The 26,972-nt window shown below is 36.4% G+C and overlaps 1 protein-coding gene across 1 annotated transcript in view; it reads right to left on the bottom strand.

The window, feature by feature from the left end:
- LOC120634225 (ABC transporter G family member 20) overlaps window positions 1-25,998 on the bottom strand; it is a 66,958-nt gene extending 40,960 nt beyond the window's left edge. The window contains exon 1 of the mRNA XM_039904696.1: window positions 25,742-25,998. The gene's annotated coding sequence lies outside the window, so the exon portion shown is untranslated. The remainder of the gene's footprint in view (window positions 1-25,741) is intronic.
- Window positions 25,999-26,972: the final 974 nt, after the last annotated feature.

The following is a 26,972-nucleotide window of genomic DNA, read 5'->3' as shown; positions in this document are numbered from 1 at the left end:
TTTAACCAACTTATTATTATTACTAACAAAGTTAATTTCTTAATTTATAACGTTAAACTATATGCAACTAAAGGTTCTTATTGCTGTTAAATGTCTATGGAAACACTTAAACTATTAATAAACTTTTTAGTTCTTCGAAACAAAAAAAATATATGTTTTTTGGTCATATTTCTGAGTAAATATGGCTGACCGCTTTAAACGATTCACTAAAATGTTGACGATAGAAAAAAATACAAAGTTACCTCTAATGAAAGTTTGAGGAAGGTACGGTTTTCTTTGCAAATAATTAAACTTTAATAACAATGGATTTTATTCCCTAATTAGAAATGAAGTAGGTATACTTTTTTTATAACCATCACATAAGCACAGCTGATAATAACTATTACTCAATCAAGCAACAAAGTCATCTTCACACAATGCCTTCATAAAAGTGTCGTAATAATAAGACACCACGAGTTTTTGTGATCTCAGGCCGACAACAATGACAATGGGAATATTTTTCTTCCGCTGCCGTTTGTACTTGACACTTGAACCTTTTTGTGATGAGTACGCAAATTGCCATGTTTTGTTGGTTTCCTATTTTGTACTGCGGCAGGGATGGCCAACCATTGGTACGCCTGCCATAGAAAATCACGAATATACACAAGTTATAAGTGTCTGGGAATCAAGCATATTTAAAAAAAAAACGATCTTGCAACATTCCAACGACTCTCATCATCTCTGCTCGTGATAATAGTGGAAACAAATATTATAATTTCTTTCATATTTGCAGTAAGAAACAAATCCTAATTTTTGACATTTAATTGATTTCCAATAAAAAACCACTAAAACTTGCCATGTTTTGTGTGTTTTCTATTTAGTACTGCGGCAGGGATGGCAAACCAATGGTTCGTCTCATAATATATATTTTCTAGTGAGAACAGGTGGAAACAGATTATAATTATCTATATTTGCAATAAAAAAAATTTAAAATCCTCTTTGCCATTCAATTGATGCCTCCATAAAAAGCTATTATCACTAACGTAAAAAGTTTTACGTTTTTACAGCCATCTTGTTTAGGTATACCTACTGGTGATGCTGATTTCATTTGTTTTTGCTAACGACCAACGTACCTAATTATGCGTAAGTGTGTACAAAATTCACGGTATTGTGACACACGATATGTTTAACTTATTTTTGTTACCACTCTCTATTACCAATACTATCGCGGGACTATCCCGGGATCCCGAGATTATCTGTAGATAATACCGTGATTGGAAAAATCCGCTTTTTGCAAATAATTACGCCCTTGAAAATGGATAGTCATAATTATAATTTTATTTCGTGTTAGCAATATAAGATGAGTTATGTACGTGGCAGTAAAACCTCGACGACAAAAAAATAGAAGTGCTAATTACGGACGCAATCAGAGTTGTTGAAAATAAATACCTAAGTTTATGTTTACGAAATAAATATTGCAGTCTTTGGATAGAAGCAGATGATACTTTGCGGAATTCCATGTTACACAATAAAGATTTTAGTATTCATAATTTGATATACCTACCTACTCCCCCCCTTATTTTATTGTATTCGCAATAATTGTAAGTATGTAATGCTATTGTAAATTTCATAGATTTTTATTTTTATAGTATTGTATTTGTATCTGAGTGGTGATAGCTCAGTGGGTAGGACTTCGACTTCACTTTCAGGCGGCGAAATCCGAAACCCAGAACGCACCTCTAACTTTTCTAAGTTATGTGCGTTTTAAGCAATTAAAATGTCGCTTGCTTCAATGGTGAAAAAATATATTGTTAGGATACCTGCATGCCTGAGAGTTCTCTATAATGTTCTCAAAAGGGTCAATCCGCACTGGGCCGTGGTGGATTACGGCCTAACCCCTTCTCATTGCGGAAGGAGACCGTAGTGGGCCGGTGATGGTTTGATATGATGATGATTTGTATCTTTATCATCATCATCATAATCACATCATCCGATAGACTTCCACTGCTGGACATAGGTCTTTTGTAGGGAGTTCCAAATTCCACGGTTCCGAGCCGCTTGGATCCAGCGGCTACCTGCGACGTGCTTAATGTCGTCTGTCCTCGTTGGAGGTCGACCAACGCTGCGCTTACCAGTTCGGGGCTGCCATTCCAGCACCTTGGGACCCCAACGTCCATCCTTTTTCCGAACTATGTGCCCGGCCCATTGCCACTTCAGCTTCGCGACTCGTTGAGCTATGTCGGTAACTCTGGTTCTTCTACGAATCTCCACATTTCTGTATCTTTATATGTATTGAATATATTATATATTACTAGCTCAGAAGCTATACGACGTCCTGGGCAGAGCCCAGGACGTCGTCTGCGTGGACGTCAGAATTGGGTCTAAAACTTTGCCCGTCAACATTTTTTATTCTTACCACTGGAACTATTTGAGATACCTATATATGTATAGAAAGTAAATCACGGGTCACCTATGCTATGGAAACGTCCTTTTCCATAGCATAGGTTATTCATGACATCTTTGCATCGTTCGAGTCTATGTAGGACTGGAGTAAGTATATCGATAATGCAGTCGTTTTTATATCAAAATACCCACCAATTCCATGTCATGAACATTGGTTATTTATTAACCCGCTTTATAAAATAACTGTAACACATGCACACCGAGGCTTAGCTCGTAAAAAATTCCAATCTTCTCTCGGGAACTACTTAAGGAATCTGGATAAAAGGAAGTCTATGTTCTTTTCCATGTAAAAGGGCTACGTGCATGCCAAATTTCATCCAAATCCGTTCAGCTGTTCTTGCGTGATTGAGTAACAGACATCCACACCTTCACATTTATAATGTTAGTACGATTGTTTGTCTATCTAATTTATGATCGTGTTATATGTACTTAGTTTTAATTTTACCAAGAAACTAAGTATTAAAACTATAAAACAGAAAATTTTCACATTTATTTGAGGTGAGTTAACTGAGGTTTCATAAGGGAGCAGTGGCGTTCACTATGCTTCTTATCAGGGTATGCATATAGCGGAAAACATGCATAAAATGGCAAAAATCCTCCTCTTTAATTCAAAATTCATTTATTTCAAGTAGGCCCAATATAAGCACTTTTGAAACGTCAAGTCTGTCCGTTTGTAGTGACTCTACCACCGGTTCGGAAGGCAGATTCTACCGAGAAAAAGCCGGCAAGAAACTCAGCAATTGCTCTTTTCCAACATCAACAATTTACATTTTACATTTTAACATTCATTTTTCTATCTTGTGAGAGCTGAAAGCGGAGCCGGATGCTTCCAAGCAACATTACACAGGCTATATATAAATTTTAAAGTATGCAGTGCTTTTGCGCATGTTTTTAGTGCACGCCACTGAGTGGGAGGTCCTAGGTTCAATACCCGGCTAGAGAAATTTGAGAATTAGCCATGGCTAAAGCCAGACTAAACTAGAGATGATTTATAAATTATAAATTCTTCCATCACATGTTCGCTTTCTCTCCGAAACTCGTCATTTGGAATTGGCAATTTTCATAACTCAGGGTTAACGTTACAGGTTTAAATGAATATAAGACAAACTGATACGAAATCAAATGTGGTGCTTTGCTAAATATACTTGATTTCCTTCCAAATGACGTCAGCTCATAAATATAGCCGCCAAAAAATCCTGATTTGTTTCCAAACGTGTTATTTCTCACCGGCTTAAGTATGGTGTATTGCTGTGCCGGTTTCTAAGACTCTGATAACTGATCGAATTAGTTAACCGGTCTAGCAAAAGTCGCTCTTGCGTTAAGTAGTTAAGTAATCAACGCCAATCCAAATCTATGAAATCAATGTTTTACTGAACTGCCAAAAAATTGTTATATTTTCTGGGTAATGTACCTGTGTGTTTGTGTGTATGTCTTTATGCCCTACCCAACAATGCAGAGCAAGTTAAATTACCAGAGTTTTTAAGAGGCACAAAAAAGACTCTCTTACCATATTAGTTATTTAAAACTACTAGAGGAATGAAACCCAACCCATGTCTTCAGTAACAGAAAAAAAATTATTTTGATTTTTAACACTATAGACAGGTATATGATTTAAATGTCAAAGTGAGATGCTGATAACAAAAAAAATATAACAACCGGCTAAGTTTGTTGTGGGCTTCTTCTTAGACCAGGGCGCATTTGAAACCCTCGTAGCTTTAGTTTTAAGTTGACGAATTTAGTTATCGCCATCAACTCACATCTATGTCATAATTTACATGTAATGTACGCATCAAAAGTGCCATCTATGTGCCTATTTGAATAAATTCAAAATAAAGAAATATTTGACTTTGACTTTGATGATATAAATAAATAAATAAATAAAATACTACGACAATACACACATCGCCATCTAGCCCCAAAGTAAGCATAGCTTGTGTTATGGGTACTAAGATGACTGATGAATAATTATATGAATAATATACATAAATAATTATAATATATAGATAAACACCCAAACATTGTCCAGTTGTGGGAATCGAACCCACGGCCTTGGCTCAGAAAGCAGGGTCGCTGCCCACTGTGCCAATTGGCCGTCAATAATAAAACAGCTGTTCTTGGAGATGTTTTTTCTAATAACGATTCCTAGTTAAGTGATGAGGACTTATTTATTGGTTATCGTTTGAATCTTTATGATCGTAAGTATCAAGGATTATAAAAATAAATACATCATTATGACGTCAGTACGGCGCCATTTTGAAATCAGAAAATTCGTGCAGTGTTTCTAAATAAAGTTTATGCGATAACTACAAAACTAAAGCTACAAGAGGTCTAAAAACAGCTCACAGGTCTCACTATTCACACCCATAATATTCTAATACAATTTTTCTTACTAAAGTGACATCATGGACAAATTAGCGTTGAACTAGAAGTTTGCAGGTCAATATTTGTACAACTTCATAAAATTTTGTCAGATACACTTTAGTCAGAAAAACTCAGAAAATTTGGTTTATTACCTTGATATATTTTTTTAATCATCACCATCATATAAGCGCATTACCGGCCCACTACGCACGGGTCTCCCACCAAAACGATAACCCCTTCTCGTTGTGGTAGGAGACCCGTAGTCCTCCACGCTGGCATAGTGCGAATTCATGGATTCCACACATCTTAGAGAATATTATGTAGATCTCTCAGCAGGCAGGTTACCTCATAATGTTTTCCTTCACCTTTGAAGCAAGTGACATATTTTAAAACGCACAAAACTTAGAAAACTGAGTTGAACTCGAACCTGGCCTCCGGAAAGCGATCTCGAAGTCCTACCTATTGGCCTATGACCGCTTCAATAAGTTTGTCAAGGTCTGATGAAAAACTGACCTGTCGTGTGAAACTGAAATATCTGGAAAGACCTTAAAATAAGTGACCTTGTGCTACCATAATATTTTATAACCATCCATTAAGGAAGTACGATTATAATTTCTGCACATCTTTAGCATGCAGTTTTGGGTGTACACCTTGTCGAGTGGCTCCCAGAGTGTGCCAAGGTCGACCATCGATTCATTGCCAAATCGATTCTTTATTAAAGATTATTACAGGTACAGGTTTGGTCATTTCTCGTTAAGTGCATAATTTTTTAAATGTGACAAGCTCAGAATTAAGAGCATACAGAAATCGTGTACACGAATAATATTGAAGCATCAAAAACCATTCCACTTAAGTAATGTTAAACGAACAGGCGGTTGGATAGAAGCATGCGTTACTTTGCGGAAATCCATGATATATTATGACAAATAGCTTAATTTGCTATAAAAGCGAAAAGTAGGAGAATCTGTATGGTGTAATTTATAATTTCTTCAATCCTTATACTCCACACCAAACAGATCTTGGAGATGTTGACTTAACAATTATAAACAATTGTAAAGTCAAAATATCCTGAGGATGCTCCGGTTTCGGGGCGAAACGTGCTTAGAGGGAAGGTACATTGCCGAAAATCTGTTTGGTGTGGAGTATAACTATTAAAGAAATTATAAATTACACCGTAAAGATTCTCTTGCTTTTCGTGGAGTATAGCAAATTAAGCATTTTTCATAACAGAACAGGCAGTTAGTCATCTGCGTAGTTCGTCAATTACTTATAAAAAACCTTTATTGCCCTTGTAGCTTTTGCCCGCGACTTCGCTCACGTTTAGTTTAATTTTGGATTTGGTAAATTTTAACTAAAAAGGTTTAAAAAACGTCTTGCTGCTAACAGAAAAATATGAACGTAAATTAATTAAAAAATCAGAATCTTTCATATAGGTTTTCATTCCCAATTTGAAGCCTTTGGAGTGGGAATTTTTAAAATTTGTGAAACACGTATTTCTTTATTTTAAATCGAAAACCTAAAATCAAATGGATGCAACTTGAAAAATAAATTGATAAATGAAGGATTTTGTACAAACTTTCATCCCCCATTTAACCCTCTTAGGGTTAGAATTTTCAAATATCCTCTTAGCGGATGCCTACGTTGTAATAACTACCTGTGTGCAAAATTTCAGCCCGATCCCTCTAGTGGTTAGAGCTGTGCGTTGATCCATTGCCTTATATATATACTAGCTGTTGCCCGCGACTTCGTCTGCGTTTGATTTTGTTTTTAAAGTATTCAGTATCGCTAAGCCTTAAATGAGTATAGTAGTATATATATCTATATATATATAACACGTGACTGTCAATTAATTATAGACAAATAATTTGCAATAAAATAAAATTGCGCCTATAATTAAAGATCTAAGCTATCCTATCTCTTAAGTTGGACCTGACTGCTCACGGTGTGCCCATTTAATTCAAAATCGGTTAAGTAGTTTAGGAGTCCATCGCGGACAAACATCGTGACAGGAGATTTATATATATTAAGATATATAGATTTATGTTGTGGGGGTAATTTATGTGTGTCAGAAAAAACAACTTGATAAATTTATTAATATAAAGTCTAAAACGTGTGCCATCTACTTGGTTCGTCAATTGCTTATAATAATAATCAAATAGTTCAAACAAACTAAAAAAACACGCTTGTTATAAAAAACTAAACTAATTTCTTTCTTTTAGTTTATTCACAATAGCGATTTTTTTTAGTTTTTCTTGATCTATTATTTTTATTAGAGCAAGATTAATCGGTAACCCATCCACCATTAAAGAGATAAAATATATTTTTTTTATTCAGTGTGCCCGTCTCTCTAAATGCAAGTTCTAATTATTATTTAAAACAGGCCATTAAAAAGTAATAGCTAACGCCCTCTACCATCTAGTAGCTTAATGTTTTCTGTGGAATTTGTTAGGTACGCGAACGCCATAGGTTTTTTACATTTGGGTCTAGATGGCGCTGTAGTAATTAGTAAAAAATCTTATTTTTTATAGTGAAAATTGGAATAATCTTTTCAGATTAGTGTATTGTCATCGGTCCTCGATATGTCTACAAAGTTTGAAAGAAATCTGACCGTTTAAAGTGGGTCAAAATCGCGCCCAAAGAAGTCGGTTACAAACAAACATACAAGTGAAGCTAAGAAGCTCATATAAAGCGTGTAAAAAACCGTATTTTTTTCTTTTTATTTAGTGTGTGGGTCGGTGTGGCTCAGAAAAAACAACCTGATAAATTTCTTATTATAATGAAGTCTTAAACAATGTCCATTATCAACACTCTCATTCTGCAAGGACCAAACTAAGGATCCCGTGCCCCGTAGTGGGCTGGTAAGAGGTTTATAGTGATGGAATACAGTGTTTATTTCATAGTGATTCTGTAGGTGATTCTTGTTCTATTAAAACGTGACAAAAGACCAACAAACAACCTGATTCGTCTTTGTAAACAACCGGTATCATGGCATTACGCGAATTACACTCAGTCGTGATCGAATGCGTGGTAATTTACATAATATTATATGCATGCGAGGCCTTTTTTGTCGTTATGAGACACGTTTCTTTTGTATAAATTATTTTATGTTACCCGGAAGACGGATTATCTTACGTCCCGCTTTTCTTCGAGCGACAGCTAAAACTATATTAACTAGTCATAAAGGGATAGAGAAAAGGTATGTTAGAATCGGTGGATGGTCGCGCCAGGAGAATTATATGTGACAAATCGATAACACAGGCGAAACTACATCGTCTACAGCACCGATTCAATGGTTTTTTACCGGATATACTTCGGTGAGTGTGCTCAGGAACTTCACAATCTTATTCCTCCTTCCACGTTCTACAACAGAACAGCGAGACACCGTGAACGGTGGCATCCTTATGTGGTTGATATTCCATGAACATGCACGAAATGTTTTTATCCACGTTTCTGATACGTGCTAAGATGTGGAATGCCCTCCCGGCAACTGTGTTTCCTGCCACGTATAATTTGAGTACCTTCAAGGCTAGAGTGAATAGGCTTTTTCTAGGCAAGCGTGTTCCAACCTGGACCTCATCATTTCTTTCTAACGGGCTTGATTGTCGTCATTTATCTGGTCTGGTCCGGTGGGAGGCTATGGCCGTTGCTATCTACCACCCTACATAGAACAACCTGCCGCTAAGTGATTTAGCGTTCTAGTACGATGCTGCGTAGCAACCGATTGGGGTACTACACCACAAACACTGATCTTCTGAAATCTTAGACTGCATAATCACATACCATAAGATTGCAGTGATGTGAAGTTAACTTGTAGCTGAATAAAAAAAAACGGTATTGTACTTACGTATAGAGTTTTTATAAATTTTAATTTTATAAATTGTACATATGAAAATTTCGTAACCGACAGCAAATTTATATACCTATTCATTTTGAAATTTATAAAAAAAATTATTTCCTCCAAGTGTAGTAGGTAAAAAAACTTTAGTAAGAAATATAAAAACTAAGTATAGACGTATAAATAAATCTTTCAAAGTGCATTAGCTAAGCAAACTCCAAACATCGGAGTCATACAAAACAAATGTGGAAAAACTCGATGCCCTTAACACAAATGACTAAGTTTACCCGGAATTATGTTTTACGATGCTAGGCTGTGGTCACAGCTTAGGTAAACTACGAGCCAAGGGCATGAAGCAAGGGTAAATCCTAATTAGGTTGAGAACTTGAGAAATCCGAATTAAGTATACCTACTTCCACCCAGGCGGGGGAAGGGGTGGGCAGCAGCCCCCCCTGAAAATCTCGAAGAACAAAAATTGTGAGCCTGGCAGATGCGAAACATCGAAATTATTTTGTACAAGTAATACGCACAAAAGTACAGATTATGACAGGAATTAAATATGACATGATAAAAAAATACAATATTACGAATTTTCTGCAGAAAATGATGACTGTATGTTTAATATACATTTATTTTCTTCTTATACAAAATGTTTTCATTCAAAAATTCCTTTAAAAAGGTGACAACTCAAGTATTTTCATCAACGTATAGTACATATATTCTATCATACAGCGGCCTATGTCGCCACGCCAAAAATCAGGTTTACCCTCCGCCTATAGATGTTTCACATCAAAAGTACAAACTCGCCTAATCACTAATCGAAGTTTTAAAGGGGCCTTATGTGCTAACTTTCGAATAAACCATTCAGTTGACACTGGCAAAATGCACGGAGCTATTGTCATAATATAAAACACGCAGTGAGCAAGCGCTAAAGTCACCAGCCGCCGCCGTGGCCACGATGGTCAAATCAAATTTACTTTTATTTATTCATCTACCTTACCTATAAAGCAGGAACATTTGCGGCTGTTTGCACTACACACTTCACTATATATAATTTTTATCACAGAGGTGTAGTGTGCATGAAAAAACTGCCGCGGACGAACTAAACTAAAAAAAAATCTGACTTGACCCCCCCTAGGCCTATAGCTGGGTACGCCCATGCCCACTTCCTCTTACAGACAAAGTTTGCGAAGAGTTTCATATTGTGTAAGACATTTACGAATTTGGTTAAAAACTTTGGCACTTTATTTTACACTGAATGTTGGAGATATGAGACTGGTTTATTACTAAAATTTTTAGCAGCCTTAAACCGACTCGACTTATGAAAATGCATAATTTGATAGTTTCGGCATCGGTGGTATGAGTAATGAGAAGTGGTTTGGCTAGCAAAGCATTTGCCGGAGAAATACGGTTTCAACTCCTGTCAGATCCGAAATTTATATACCTACACATTTTATTTGATATTTCTTCCAAGGTGTTCATAGTATTAATAAAAAAATAAACGAATAGTTCAAAATAACTAAAAATCACGCTTCGTATAAAAAACCATAGTTTCTATACATTATTTTATAGATTATTTATAAAAGCGTGTTTTATTAAACTATTTTATTTATTAGTTCAAAATTAATCGGTAACCCATTCACCATCAAATTTCTTCATATTAGCGAAATCATTATTCCTGTCTTATGGACTATAGATGAAAATTTTATAAATTAACAAAAATCTAATTTTGAAAATTGTAAAATGGAATCAAATTAGTATATTGTTCAAAGTTTAAACGAAATCAGACTGTTCGAAGAGGGTCAAAATCAAGACCAAAGGAGTCTGTTACAAACATACAGGTGAAGCTAATAAAAATGAACATATTTATTATTGCTGTATACTAACAATAAGCGTGTAAAAATGAACTGTTGTTATTGCTGTATACTAACATTTTTAGGTAAAGAATTTAATAATAAATAAATCGGAAAGAAAAATATACGAACATGTACTTATTCGTAAATAATATTTTAAGTTTTGTGTGCCTAAGAATAAAGCATTTATTTTTATCCAATAAGGAAGTTAAAGGACGTCGCACATCGATCAAGGTTTAGTGAAATTCTCGATGAAAAAAGTTCTGTCTCGACCCTAACCTTTAAGAGGCTTTAAAGTATTTACAAACAAGTTATTGTTTATTACCGAGAATACGTACCTTTTATTATTGGTATAGTCAGGTATTGAAAGGTTGCCACTAGCAACGATCTAGTGTTCTGGTTCGAGTTCACATACTACCAGGTGAGATTGCAGTCAAGGGCTAACTTGTAGTAGAATAGTAAATAATTAACGCTTAATCGCTTAGCGGTGCGTCTTCGTGGTAAATGGTAACTAGCCATGGACTGAGCCACCAGACCAGATCAGAGAAAATTCAAATTGCACTTGCGGGGATTGAACCTGGGACCTCCAACTCAAAAGCCCAGCTCTCACCGCTGCGCCACGGAGGTCGTCAACAATGATGATAAAACGATACTGTTCTATCGCGTATTAAAACAACTCCATGATCTCAAGACGATCGGCAGACATGCTGACTCATAATGACTGACCAATGTTTCTTGACGCTCGTTTAACGACTGCATGTTGTAACGAGATAATAATTGTGTAGGTATTGCTTAAAAATAGTGGAAATCCGTTTTCGAATTGCGACATAAATGGCTAGCACATACGGTCGCTGACGCCTGACAGATCTCGTCGCTGCAAAAACTTCCATTATTGTATGAATTATTACGGTTATTATACTTTATTAAAGACATCATCGCCCCGTGCTTTAAAAAAATTTTTTTTTACTTATTTTCTTTTTCTTTGTTATGTATTAAATTTTTTTTTAATTTTTTTTTCTTTTGTTTAGCGGCTAAATATCACAAATTTTGTTGTAAACAAAGAGTGTCTTTTGTTTTAAGTGGAGTGTACAACATAATAAAACAATTGTTAAATGTATCCATATATTAAGATAGGTTGTATACACGTTCCAAATAAATAAATGAATCATAATTAATTTTATGTTATTCGAATAAAGAATGTATAATACACAACTTGTATTGCGGTTTACTAGGCTGCATAAAACTAGTTATTTATTTTATAGTAAACAAAAAATACCACATTAAATCCTTAAATTGTCTCTCAATAAGTTCAAAGTTTAATTAAAACGTAAGCTTACAGAAAACTCCTATTTTAATGTTAAGGATTACCTTAAATGACAAAAAAGCTTGTGAATTGCTCTAACATATACTTAATAATTAGCTTAATATTAGTTTACTCTAAGTTTACTCTAAGATGGTGAAAACAAAAAAAAAACCCGGCTAAGTAAGTTGTGGGCACCGGGCGCGTTTGGAACCTCGTAGCTTTAGGTTTAAGTTGGCGAACGAAGTTATCACCCCTTACAATTATGTAAACATACAGGTATGTATGAACGCTTCATAAGTGACTGTGATAGTGTGACCAACATGAATACAGAATTTTTTAATTTGAATTTTAATACATTCGTGTTTTAATAACCCTTATTGCACAAAAGTTGCATAAATAACTATTAAATTATCTATTTTATTAACCATACAAAATAATGTTTAATATATCATTTTTAAGCCTATGATTCCATCAAATTACTAAAAATAAAGTTATCTCTTCTACTTATCTGTAATTCTACTAATCTGTACCTCTACCAATGCGCATATTCAGATCGCATGCTCTAGGAAATAAGTTGCATAATGTTGCATTGGAGGAAAAATAAAACAACTATTAATTCTAATTTTAATAAATTGTTTGTTCATAGTTACTTCCGCTTTGTGTTAAGCAAATAGTCCTTCGATAATTTGCATTGCAAAGTAACAAGTTTTATGTCGGTTCGCAGACTATTCATTTTAGTTGCGAATGCCAGTTTCCACTGATAATACGCCACGTGGGTAAATAAGATACCTATATGACATATTTTATTTTAACATTGGATTTGGTCCAATGGGCCAGAGTGTGGCTTTAGCCCCTTCTCGTTGTGGGAGGAGACTCATGCCCTATGGTTCTCAGAATGACGCACGCTGGCTCAGTGCGAATTGGTAGAAGATTGGTAGATCCAGTGGCGTGCACTTCATACATGCACAAAAGCAATGCATACCCAAATTATTTTATATCACTCGTATTGGAGGGGAATTTTTCAATTTTATGCCATGTACCTGCTTTATGCATACCCTGCTCAAAAACCCTATGCACGCCAATGGGTAGATCACATGCTCTTGAGAACATTATGGAGAAGACTCAGGCGTGTAGGATTCCTCACGATGTTTTCCATCAAAGTTAAAGCAATTGATATTTTAACTGCTTCGAAAAGTAAGAGGTACTTGCCGAACTCTGTCCTCCAAAAATCGATTCCTTACCCACTATCTATCACCGCTTTTAATAATTAAGAACTAACGGTTGCCCACGTTCTTTGTCTGCGTTTATTAAGGTTTTTCTACAAATCCCGTGGGGAACGTGTGTTTTCTTGGGATAACCATTTATTACGAGCATTATTTATCATTTCAGAGACGAAGTAAAGGAGTTTCATATTTCGTGCGTAAATTATAACGTCGTTGATGTTATTCCGGGACTAAAAGTTACCTAGCTTATGTAACTCTCCGTCCTTTCAACTAACATATGCCAAGTTTATTGTTCGCTTAGTTAGAAAAAATACACTTTCGCATTTATAATATTAATATTATTGCGAAGAGGATTCCTTTATTACATGTGCTCAAGAGATAAATTCATTGCGATAAATAAATTATTTAAAACGCACACCTTCACATGTAATTGCAGACGTATAAATTAACCTTCAGCGAATCTTTTTGTGCGGCATACACAACGCACAATACATGATATAGTACTAACGATCCGTATGTGCCCTCAGATTTGACCTCTCTACGTTTATTTCGCACGTGACAGTAATATAAATCGGAACTTCATGACACGACTGTCATCAATTAGTAATGTATATTAGAATATCATGCTGTGCAATGACGGCATCTCAGAATACAGTTGTCACCATCGATACTCTTTTAGACGGCCGATTGGCGCAGTGGGCAGCGACCCTGCTTTCTTTGTCCAAGCCCGTGGGTTCGATTCCCATAACTGGAAAATGTTTTTGAGATGAACATGAATGTTTTTCAGTGTCTTGGTGTTTGTATATTATAATTATTTTTGTATATTGTTCATAAAATTATTCATCAGTTATCTTAGTACCCATAGCACAAGCTACGCTTACTTTGGGGACTATCTGGCGGTTTATGTATTGTCGTAGTATATTTATTTATTATTATTTATTTATTAAACTTCGCGCCGGTGTCGTACGGGGTGACTAAGGTTTGGAACGCTCTTCCGGCTTCGGTGTTTCCTTATTCATAAAACTTGAATGCATTCAAAGCAAGAGTGACCAAACCCAACTTAGACCGCATCATTGGTTTACATCAGGCATGATATTTGTCAAGCGCAAACATACCAAGTATAAGAAAAAATAGGGAATACAACGGAGATCGGGTAGCAGCGTCCTCTATGCTACTACTACCATGCACTGCAAATTGGCCAGCGTGGCGATTATTGGAAAACCCTCCCGATAGGAGACGCTTTTAGTCCAAAGTTCAAAATTCAAAAAATTCATTTATTTCAAGTAGGCCTAATATAAGCACTTTTGAAACGTCAAGTCTGTCTGTGTGTAGTGAATGCAGTCTCTACCGAGAAGAACCCGGCAAGAAACTCAGCAGTTGCTCTTTTCCAATATCAACAATTTACATTTTACATTTTAAAATTCATTTTTCTATCTTGTGAGAGATGAAAGCGGAGCCTAGGAACATAAATTCCACACACTTTGTTTTTTTGCATTTAAAAGTAAATTATTGACAGTAAACCAGTGCGACACAGTCCAGCAATGGACATCAGACGTCAAGTTAGTAAACTATGGAGTCACGAGTTTTTGTATTTACTGCTGAATCAAAAATTGTTACAAATTGGGATTTTCTACCAGGAAATAGAAAAATAGCGACATTTCAACCGCACTCCAAAGTTGTATTATCAAAAACTATGTGATAATAATTGCTCTTACTAGGGAGTTGGACTACGGTCCAGCAGTTGTACATTATTAATTGTACATTATTAATTACCTATTATGATGTTTTATTCCATTAAATAAAATTATTATACTAAATCACGTGTAATCGTTATACCCTATTGGGGCATCGTGGTGGGTGTTAGCACAACATCTCTATATCTCACCCATGTTGCAAAATGTCTTTGGCCAGCCGTAGGACATGAAGTTATCATAATTAAATAGCGCAGGTAATCAACGCTTTATTACGTGAATACGATAAGTAATAACTATTCATAAGATAGATAGTAATTACAGTAGTACTGTAGTAGTAGTAGTACATACTCTAACAAGAAACTGTTATAACATACCATATGAAGTAAAAAAAAATGGTTGCAAAAACAAGCACAAATACAAAAGAATTAAACGCGAAAATAAAAAGGTGAATTGCATGATACAATCGCGTGAGGCAATCTGTCGCTCGGCAACCCGTCGCGTGCTACATCGACGGATTGCATATTGTGTATGTTCATATAACCAGTAGTGTGCATAGAGGGTATGCACAGGGTATGCACATGATATAAAATAGAAATCCTGGAATCCTGAAACATCTTTGGAATCCTGATCCCTAAACTAGGAAATCCCGTATCTTAGGGACCAGTGTTTTCCCAAACATTGATTCAATCATCGAGATAATATATAGTGCACGTTAACAAAGGAAACTTTACAAAGGTGTGTTGAGTTCTCTGACGGTTAAGTGAATTAAATAAATCTGTAGTAAGAGTAAAAAAAAACTTAAAGATAGGCATTGTAAGAGTTATAAAAAGCCTACCCTTAAGTTTTTATAACTCGTACTGGAGATTTTCTTTATTTGGTATCATCTGCATATCCTGTGCATACCCTCTATGCATCCCACTGCATATACCTCGAGTATGTCTCCACGTTAAAAAAAACTAGATAGCGTCACAAAAATCTACATCGCGCTATTGAAGTTTTCACGTATTATGAGCGCGGTATCTTAAACCGAGTGCCGTATGGTGAAAGCAGATCAGAATGCAGTTCTCACCACCCCTCCTGTTCCCGCGGGTGTCGTACGAGGCGACTAAGGGAATATAACGGAGAACAGGACAACAGCTAGTGTTTTGAATATTTGCAATAAAAAGGCAAACAAGCCAATCATAGTGCCGACCTAAAACAGCGTCCGACCATGTCGGAGGGAAAAAGGAAGGAACACAAAAAAAAAATTGAGGCGATGGATTGCTGCAGTCTGCGTGCAATTGATCGCTGCAACGACATGTGAATGGGGAACTTGAATGGTCATTTCTGTGAGGGTAGAATATATATTACTACTAACTGTTGCCTGTTGTCTTCGTCCGTGTTTATTACGTTCTTACAGAACCTGTGGGAACCGTTTCCTTTTTTGACATAAGAAGTAGCTTAAGCTACTTTGCGTCTTTTCAATTAACTTGCTAAAAATCAATTTCATTGGTTGCGTTCAGTTAGGGCGTGAAGGAAGGACAAACAAACACACTTTCGCATTTATAATATTAAGTAAGGATTTGCAATACCAAGTCATCGTACCGACCTCACAGTCTCCGACTATGTCGAAGGCTAAAAAGATGGATCGCTGCTATCCTCGTGCAATCTATCGCTGCAACTGATTGCCTGTGAATGGAGACCGTGAATGGAAATATCTGTGCCAATAGTGTCTATTTCCGCAGAAGATGCGTTTCCCAACCTTTATGACTAGACGAATAATATTTCCCCACAAAGCAGGAAAATGAATTGCTTACTTCGTGAATTTGGTACACTACGCTCACTAAACAGTATAACGAGTTGAGCCTTACATAATAGCAGTAGATGAGTTTTACAAATATAAAGTAATCGTGATTGTAAGTTACCACTAAGTACTATCCGGGGTCTAATATCATCTCAAATACTTATCTGAAAACTAGCTTTTGCACAGCGTAAAAATTGTTTCGGTGTTCTTAAAATCCTGCGAGAACCGTTTATTTTACGAATTAAAAATTACTTTATAAAAAAAATTACTAAACACAAAAAGCAAAAAAAAATGTTTCTAATTACTACGTATTATCCCTTTCATCCCCCGCAAAAACGATGGATGTTATAAGTTTGACGTGTCGATTTTTCATCGTATTTCCCGCATAGGTAAACCGATTTTGATTTAGTTTCTTTTGTTTGATAGGTAAATTAGGCGTGTTCGTAGCTATGTTTGATGAAAATCGGTCCAAGATTACCGCCATCACAAAATGGCGGTTTACATATTTGTTCACAACTCCCTCAATATGGATATCAAATGAAACCTCTTGACTATAAGAATTCTGTATTCTAATCCAAGATGGCTGCTACCAAGAAATGTTAAATTGGTTTTTTTTTTCATAACTTTGGGCAGCTGCTACGCTTTAATTCACCTTAAAAGCAGTAAATTGTAGACTAACTGGCGACTCGAATTAACAACATTTGAAAGGTTGAACTTTAATTGAATCGATTCTTGTTGCCACAATTTGATTTAAAGACTGTTCATACGGTTCAAATCTTAAGCGATTTAGAGGTTGATCAATTAAAATCGATCCATGTGAATCGGTATTACCGAAACGTGATGTTGTGATAGACGGGAAAACCCTCCCCATTTTGATAACGGAAACCTATAAACGACTTTTAAATTAAAGTGTATAATGAATACTAATTTAAATAGCCTTTCACTGTACATTTCGTTCGAATGATTAGTCTCTACGGAAATTTTTCTTTGCATATTTTTGCCGCTCATGTCCGCGTCGGACTGAGTTAAATGTCAATATACTTAATTTCGTGACGTCACATAACTTACATATTATCACGACGCACGGATCGCTGACGAAGCTGAGCAAAAACTGTGGAAACCATTATAAATGATTACAAATTGTATGCATAGTTAGGTCCTTGGGACTTACTCGTAGTTCGATCAACGGCAGCGGCGATTTGGGATTTTATAATTTTGATCACAGGCTTTTTTTTTTTATTACAATCATCACTACAGAGCGCGGGTCTCCTCCTACGATGAGAAGTGGTTAAGGCCGTAGTCCACCACGCTGGCCCAGTGCGGATTGTTGGTCTCCACACACCTTTGAGAACATTATGTAGAACTCTCAGGCATGCAGGTTTCCTCACGATGTTTTTCTTCACCGTTGAAACAAGTGATATTCTAATTACTTAGAACGCGCATAACTTAAAAGTCAGGAGATTCGAACCCCGAAAATGAAGTCGAGCTCCTACCTCTCCTTCTCCAACCAATGCGCTATCACCGCTTGATTTATGACATTACAAGCTGTTAATACTTGATCGATTGACACCGCTAGGATCTGGAATGCCCTACCAGCTTCCATTATGACCAGTACCTACAATATGTGTACCTTCAAATCAAGAGTGAATAGGCATCTTCTAGGCAAGCGCGCTCCACCTTAGGCTGCATCATCGCTTACCATTAGATGTGATTGCAGTCAAGCGCTCGTCTGTAAACATAAATAAGATAAAAAAAAATTGTTAAGTATATGGGAGCTAAATTTGACCCATAAAACAAATTTTAAATGCAGTGCAATAAAAATTTCAAGTCAATCCATTGACAACTCTACGAGTTTTGTGAAAACTGGCATGCTTAATGCTTGGGTTTTATACACTGACGTCATGTTTTATGGAAACAAGCGAAGGACCAAGCAGATGAGTGCAAACCATCGTCTATACAAAAAGCAACACTTCACAGGGTGTGCAACACGCCGCCCTCTGTCCATCAATTTGAGCCATAGGTGTTAAGCCTCAAGTGCCTTTATCACTGCCGCTAAGCGGCAGAAATAAGCATGGCGATAGTACTTACCCGGACGTGCTCTATAACAAAAACCTCTACTATAACTACCCAACTTATGAATATTAACTCTAAACTAAAGGTCAAAGATGGCCGACGATCTTTTATTATTAGCATACGGTCAATGCCCGCCAAATTTCCGAACCGTCCTGATTATGCTACCAATATACCTGCCTTAGGTTATTAAAATATCACTTGCTTCAACGGTGAAGGAAAACATCGTGAGGAAACCTGCATGCCTGAGAGTTCTACATAATGTGCTCAAAGGTGTGTAGAGTCCACAGACACGCACTGGGCCAGGGTGGTGGACTACGGCCTTCCTATTGTGGGGGGGAGACCCGTGCCCTGTAGTGGGCCGGCAATGGGTTGATATGATGATGATGATACCTGCCTACCTATTGTATTATTTGCAATGAAAAAAAAAGTACTTTAAAGGTCTAACCAAGTTTTAAAGAAGTTAAGTCAGTTGCATACATTTCTGGACGAGCGATTAAAACTAACTCAGGTGATCAGGAATGCCAGTGCTTCTACATTTTAAGTCTACATTCTCCTGGAAGAGTTAATAAAACTGTCTGATGATAACCGGTTCAAGTCAGGTTATTTGAATGAAGTCTTGAAGCCCGACACCTGAGATCTCTCAACTTGCGAAGTACAGACTCTTCTGGCAGAGTGAATAAAACTGACTGGTGGCCACGGGATCTTGTCAGGTTATTAGAATCCAGGCTCCCGACACATCTTTCATGTTACACGGTCAAGCCCGCACTATCCTTAATCAGATGTTTAAAATCGATCCGTTGTAAAACATCCAAACCACTAGACCAACGATGTATTTAATAATATAACATTTATTTTTAATACACTATTTAAAGGAAAAACTATAAATAACCATTCAGATTTAGTCGACGAAAAAATATGCAATAAATTGTACGTAAAAAAACTACATAAAAAGAACTCAACGAAGTTAAAATAAAAAATACTGTTTGAGTTTTGACAGCTTATTCTGATACTACAACGATAAATACAAAAAAAAAAACCTGTTTTGAAAATGGAATATTACTGTAGTTGTTATGTAAGCTACAATAAACTTGATGTCTAGTAATAATAGTTTAAATTAACTTGCTCGTAATAAAAGGTTCTATAGTGATCTACGAAGTCCACAAGAGGTCGTAACTGGTTCGATGACGTCCAAATGGACGTAATTTAACGCGGAATAAAACAAAGAAAGCTTTTATGAGGATTTCCCCGCCTTTATCGGTATCAATTATGTTCAAGGGAATATTAAAAGGAACGGAAAATTTTCACTTCTTTTGCTCTTTGTTACGAGACTTACAAAATAAATGTGAAGATTAGCCTCAAGGAGACTAAAAATTCGAAGGCCTGCTGTTGATACGTTTATGTACTTATTACTAGTTCTTTCCCGCAACTACGTACGCGTGGAAATTATAAACGGGCAAAAACATGATGATGGTTTGCTCTGTGAAAACACAAACAAATCTCTCCCACAGTAACCTTACGAGATTGATTCCCGTTTCCACTAAAACTAGGAATCGCCTTAATCGGATACCTCTCGTTGGACATCACATGAACTCTCATGTGATGTCCAACGTTAGGCGCCGTCTACAGTTATGACACAGTTTCGGCGGCTCGTAAAGTTTAGGGACTCGTAAACTGACATTTGAAAGAGGATAAAAATAAAAATTCCTTTTTAAAAAAAATTGGTGAAACGATTGATTCACTACGCATCACCTAAATCATTAGATTTAAGCGTTTCCTAGGTTTAGTGAAAACGGGCATTAGTAACTGTGTGTTGGTTTGCTTCTGGTTACAGAACCCTAAAAGCGTAGGTAGATACATAATATAAAGAATGACGTTCGCATACATACACAATTGATCATCAGTGGAAAAATTGTTACAACAAAGTACAGACCAACATGTAGCAATAAAATACTGATTACGTCTCGCGAGTCGCAACATTATGCACTGGGAAATATAAAAAAATATAAATAAGAGACAGATAAAAAAAACTGTAACCCGTCTACGGACGAAGGAAAATATTTTTAACCTAGTAACATCATACGGCTGGGCTCAGGCCTCGCTCTCATAGAAGAGACATTTTTAAAGCATAGACCTACCGCGCTGCTCCAATGTGGCTTGGTGGGCTTCAACGACTATTATAAACCGGGACCGATGGCTTAACTTGCTCTCTAAGGCACGGGGGTTAGCACCGCCAATTTCCTAACTTCGGCCTGGTGCTGTAAATACTCGTACTTTAACATAAAACTCACAATACCTAAAGATTTTTTTCCCCGACCCGGGATTCTTACCCGGGAAGCCCGAGGTGCCCAATGCGGTGTCTAAGATTTAAAACAGTTTCTCGACTTGATCCAGTTACCTCGCTGTGAAATTTCAACCCTTTTATTACACTCCTATTGGAATAAATCGCTCGACGTCAAATATTAAGTAAAACAAAGGTTTTTTTTTTATTAGTGGTGGCCTAAGTATACGAGTACATGGTTACAGGTACAGGTTATATTGCCTTGTGTAATTAATTAATGAAGTGAACGATTAGTCCAAATTTATTTCTTAACAGTCATAATAATTAAATAGTCTGTTTCCGGGAACCCATTTTATCTATTATGATATAATCCATTTGCAATTAATTTGATTTAACCAGACGTTTCAATTTAACTGAACCTGTAAATGAGAACAACAACAATTGTCAAAGAGTGGGGTACCTTTCTATTATTTTTTCTTTATTCTTTCCGGTAGGGAAAAGGCAAAGGTAAATCAACGAGCGGATTAAACCTATACAACTTTATCTACTTAACCCAACTGGCAGGGGAAGATTACCACTATTTTCACTCGATTCATTACGTACGCATTATGCTCGAAATACTCCAATATTTCGCGCACTCTCGTTTTTTAAAAAATTGATTTCTCAGCACCAACAAATTGGCATATTTAATAAAAGTTTAGCTAAGTTCATAAAATATTATATTCATAAAAATTAGCTAATATTTTCTGTAATGTACATCTGTAACAGACTTAGTATATGTTTTGGCTAGCTGGAAGTATACTAAGGATTTAAATAAATAAATAAATAAGAAGCAAACATAATACACATTAGACAATATAACTGCCTGAAACAAAAAAAGATATAATCGATTTCGAATTTCGAATCCGTTAATAATAAAATAAACGAAACGAAAACATACGTTTCCAAAAAAAATATAACTGTTTGTTTGTTGGGAATATCCCGACAAACAACGCGTGATTTTAAAATCACATATTTTATACACGAATCCGGTAAAAGGGACTTTGTGCGAACCAAAACAGCATTTTTGCTGTTAAAGTGATTCTAATTTGAAACAAGCTTTTTTAATTCTTCGTTCGCATGCATGTTTGCCGGTTTTAAGAGGTTTTGAATATTTATATACATTCCACAGGCCGTTTATTTTAGTTGTCCATTCATCAGTGAGACTTTAATAGCTTATAATATCACAAAAAATATGACGGTTCAGAAGAGTTTATCTGTTTAACCGACTTCCTTCAAAAAGCAGAAGGTGATCAAATCGGATAATTATTTAATATTAACTCCGTCATTATCAATCATTAACATCAATATCGGAATATTGGTATATTTAATTATGTATTAATACAATCTACTTATGAGGCCCATAGTTACTATGGCTCTGAGTCACTCAGCGGGCGATAGAAAGAGCTATGTTTGGATTATCTCTACGTAATCCAATATGCACGTCTAGCATAGGCAGTAGACAATTATATCCCCGGGGAAAGAATAAAAACTTATCTTCTCCCACAGTTTTATCAACTCTGAGAGCACTGGCGCACAAGTGGAAATAATATCCAAATAATGTATGTGTAATAATAAACGGGGGTAAATTTCTCCTATTCTCTATTCCCGTGCTTGGAGGTTGACACGTTAGTTTTATCCCTTGTCAGGAGATATAATCGGGGGATATAATTTTTATCTCCTGCCCGTGCTAGCTCTGTGCAAAGGAGATATATAGAAGAACTAGAGTTACCAACAGGGCTCAACGAGTCGCAAAGCTGAAGTGGCAATGGGCAGGGCATATAGCTCTGAGAACCGATGGACGTGGGAGTCCCCAAGGCGTTGTAATGGCGACCCCGCCAGGTAAACGCAGCGTTGGTCGACCACCAACGATACTGACAGACGACATAAAACGTATCTTTATTACTATCATCACGCATGCGTGACTGACCTGTGAGCGAGTGGACAGATAGGTACATGTTTTGGTTAACCAAAGTTCTGCGTTAATTCGGGCAAGGCCGACATCGGCCGACTCAAAGATATTTCATAACAACATCGCAGGTTGCTAAAGCGTGAATCGTATTACATTATTAACCGAGACTTTGTACCGAGAATTTCCGTTTACCGGTTTTAAAGTAACCTAGCGTATTCGCAAAATCCTTTTTACGCTATTTACATCGATTTAAAAAATAACAATCTATTTATATTCGTCTACATACCTACTACTAATAAAGCCAAATAGAAGAATTGATTTTTTTTGGCTTAGTTTTTTTTCTTTTAAAGCCAAAAAACTTTATTAAAAAAAAAATCTCGAACGCGTAACATCTGGACGTCTTTGAAAAAGATTGTTGGATATGAAGGATTAATTGTTGAGGAAGGTTATAGTTTATTTAACATTACGCTGACCCCTTAAGAGCCGAGCCGACCCGAGCAAACGAAGTCACACGCGGGCGGGTGATGCGACGCGGTGAGTCAGGGTATATTGAATAACAGATAAAGGTTTTTGTTCATATGACTCTAAGCTAGCGAGAGGTAAATTCAGAGCAGTCGATCCCCGACTAGATGGGCAGTCGACAACAAAGCAGAGCGGTAGTCGCAAGCAGCATAAGACCGTAGACTTTTAACTGCCTACAAAAGATCAATGTCCAACGGTGGACAAGGAAGGAAGATGCCTGCGTTATTTAATAAATCGTTCACACACCTAAATACCAAAAAAAATTCAATAAGTTGTTTTTTTAAGTCTTTCAGAAAAAAAGATAAAACTCTGTATACACCGCTGCTTTATTTATACTTAATAATCCCCATTTACACAATATAAAAAACTATGCTACTTGAAAAACTTGACTTAGATACGAGTACGTAAATGAGAAGTTTGGTCAAAATCGGTTTATTCTTTACCAGTTATGATAAAAAGCCTAGATTACATACTCCTTGCGGTATTTTTCATAAAACACTACGTGGGCAACGAGCCTGGAAAACGTTTGTGTAATTAACATGTATGTTTTTCAGTGTCTGTCGTGTTTATATGTATACTATAAGTATTTATGTATATTTTTCATGAAAATATTCATCAGTCACCTTAGTACCCATGACACAAGCTACACTTACTTTGGAGCTAGAAGGCGATGTGTGTATTGACGTAAAAAAAAATAGGCGTTTTATAAGCTAATGTTTAATACAAACTTGAGATCGTCAATATTAGAATAGAAAATTGGCGTTGTACACTCCGTGACTAAAGCTGAATATGCAAAGACAATCATTATCACTGCCGGCCAGAGACAAGACAATGGTCTTCTCCCAAAATAAAGGCCCAAAAGAAGGCAAAGGTCTCCTCTTAAAAAGGTTTTAAAACGTATTATGAAAATTAAGCTAAATTTGCTATACTCCGCGAAAAGCAGGGGAATCTGTATGGTGTAATTTATAATTTCTTCAATCTTTATACTCATCACCAAACAGATGTTCGGAATGTACTCTTTACGCACGTTATCCTCAGGAGATGTTTACTTCACAATGGTTTATCATTTAACAATTAGTCCATGCTGACGATCTGTTTCGCGAGGGGTATAAAGATTGAAGAAATTATAAATAACAGCTTTTCGCGGAATATAGCAAATAAAGCTTTATTATCATAATATATCACGGGATTTCGCGAAATAACGCCTGCTTCTATCAAAGATTTAAGCCGTAATCCACCACACAGGCTAATTGCGGATTGATATACTACAAAGGCCTTTGAGAATATAAACACAATTTATTAGTTTCTTCAATCAGCCAATCGATAATCGAGTGAAATGATACCTTGGTTTCTAGTTGACTGATCGTAATCAAAGTTTGGTTTGACGAAGCAAATATTAATTGTGCCAATTTAATTGTACTGTTGATCGGTGCTCACTAATCCTTAATTAAATTGACAAGTCGATAAGGCGTCGGTATATGAAGCTTTAATATGAGCCAGTTTACTTAATCAGTAATCAGAGACATTATTTTTTTTTTTATGTTCTTCATCTGCTTGCGGCTCAGGTTCGCCTGGTCCTTGGTGTCACGTCGACCGGCTACGATCTATTGTGACGAATTTTTTTTTTTTTTTTTTTTTTATTTTAGAGCTATGATAACATTGTGATTAGCACCTAGGCCTTTCTTTGGTGGAAGCAAGTTCAATCCCCTGTAAGTATCTCTTAACTTATGTTTTTAATTTTAGAAATTAATTATCACAATGCTCTCACGGAAGTGTGAAGCCCACCATACCATACTTGGCCAGCGTGGTGGACTAAACTACTGAGAAGAGGAGACATTCTGAGAGGGGACCTGTGCCCTGTAGTTGGGTGTTACTGCCTACTGGTTGGTAATTATGTTGATTTCGTTATTAAGTTATATTTTATTAATTTGTACCTGCCTCGTTGGTTTAGTGGTTAGCATGGTCGAATACGAATCACGAAGGTTCGGTTACTGGGTCGGATCTTAAATTGTTACATATTAGATTTTTACTATAACTTACTTGTTATCATAATCGTAAAAGCTCGCAAACACACATTGGAACAGCGTGGCGGTTTTTACGATTTTGAAGTGGTTTAGTTACAAACATAGGTACATTTTTTCCTAAGTAATTTTAGCAACTTAATGCAACTTCATAGAACAAAAAGTAATCTTCCGATGACGCTGAAGGTCTTTCTAGCCTCAACGTTGCACGCAGAGCCATTTCACAATAAAAATTACATGAATCAACGCTCTAATAACAACTTCTTACTTAAATTCTCAAATTCACCTTGAATAAATCTAGAAAAACAAGCAGACATATCTAATAGGAACCTACAAAAATTAATTATGACTCCAAATACGACATATTAAAAACCTTCGTTTAACAAAAAAAAAAACAATTACCTTATATAAGTCGGCAGTTAAAAAAGTACACTAAATTTCTTTTTAAACCATAAACAATTTTTTTTCTGTTTTATTTTAATCGAAACAAACACGAACACTGCACAGCGCGAAATTTAAAAATCGAACGTAACAAATATGACCGACTTGCGCGCGCACGTCGCACGCTAACACTGAACTTGGGGTCTTGCGAAGCGTCTGCGACTAAAGCCTGCTTGCCTTCACACCTTTCCATTTCAAATACAACCTTAGTACTGTTAAATAGAGTTTAATTTCCTTTTTTTTAACTTTCAACCGTTGATCAACTTAATGATAAACAAGGTAGGTGCCCACTAATTTACTTCATTTCACGTATTTCCCAAGATTTCGAGGTCTTTATACCAAAGGTGCTATATTCCTACTATTACAGTTTCGTCATAAACTTTTAATACATGTTGCGTTATAGAAACAAACTCGACATTTTAACTCTTGCCTGGGATTGTGAAAACTACTTGAAATCTACCTGGATTAACTTTGTTTATTGACTAGTTATTTTTAATGGGTGTAGAACGTTTTTTTTATAATTGAATAGTGCATTCAGGTCAAGCTGTATCTTAGGTTTTTTTTGGACTATTTATGTTTGATAATCACCATAAGGCTTGCTACAGCGTCCGTGGGTATATTATTTTTTTATTACAATACAAGTTAGCCCTCGACTGCTATCTCACCTGGTGGTAAGTGACACTGCAGTCTAAGTTGGTAGTGGGCTAACTAGTAACCTGTAGGAAGTATGGCAGTTATTTAACCCATAGGTACACTTAATCTTTACTAACTTAATCGGTTTCTGCGCAACATCATACCGGAACGCTAAATCGCTTAGCGGCACGTCTTTGTCGGTAGGGTGGTAACTAGCCACGGCCAGAGCCCTCCACTAGACCATACTAGAGAAAATTCGGAAATAATAAATTCCCAAATGGCCCCGGTAATCAGAAAAATAAGATAAAAAATAAACAGACAGATTTAAGCCTGCCAACCCGCATAGGAGCAGCGTGGTGGGCGGCTCTAAAATCTAAGATGAAAGAGGACGCCTCTGCCGAGCGGTTGGACGTTAATCGGCTGCGTTTACGACGATTTGGTCGCCATTCCACTACAGGTCACTACTTGACTGCAATCCCACCTGATGGTAATTGACGATACCTAATGATTCAGTCTGAGAAGGCAACGGGCTAGTCTGTTAGGGGTCTGGCAGTTATTT

This window comes from Pararge aegeria, chromosome 23, assembly GCF_905163445.1.
Source record: "Pararge aegeria chromosome 23, ilParAegt1.1, whole genome shotgun sequence".
Taxonomy (NCBI): domain Eukaryota; kingdom Metazoa; phylum Arthropoda; class Insecta; order Lepidoptera; family Nymphalidae; genus Pararge; species Pararge aegeria.
The sequence above is the reverse complement of the archived record's forward strand: the minus strand, read 5'-3'. Positions and strand labels throughout refer to the sequence as shown.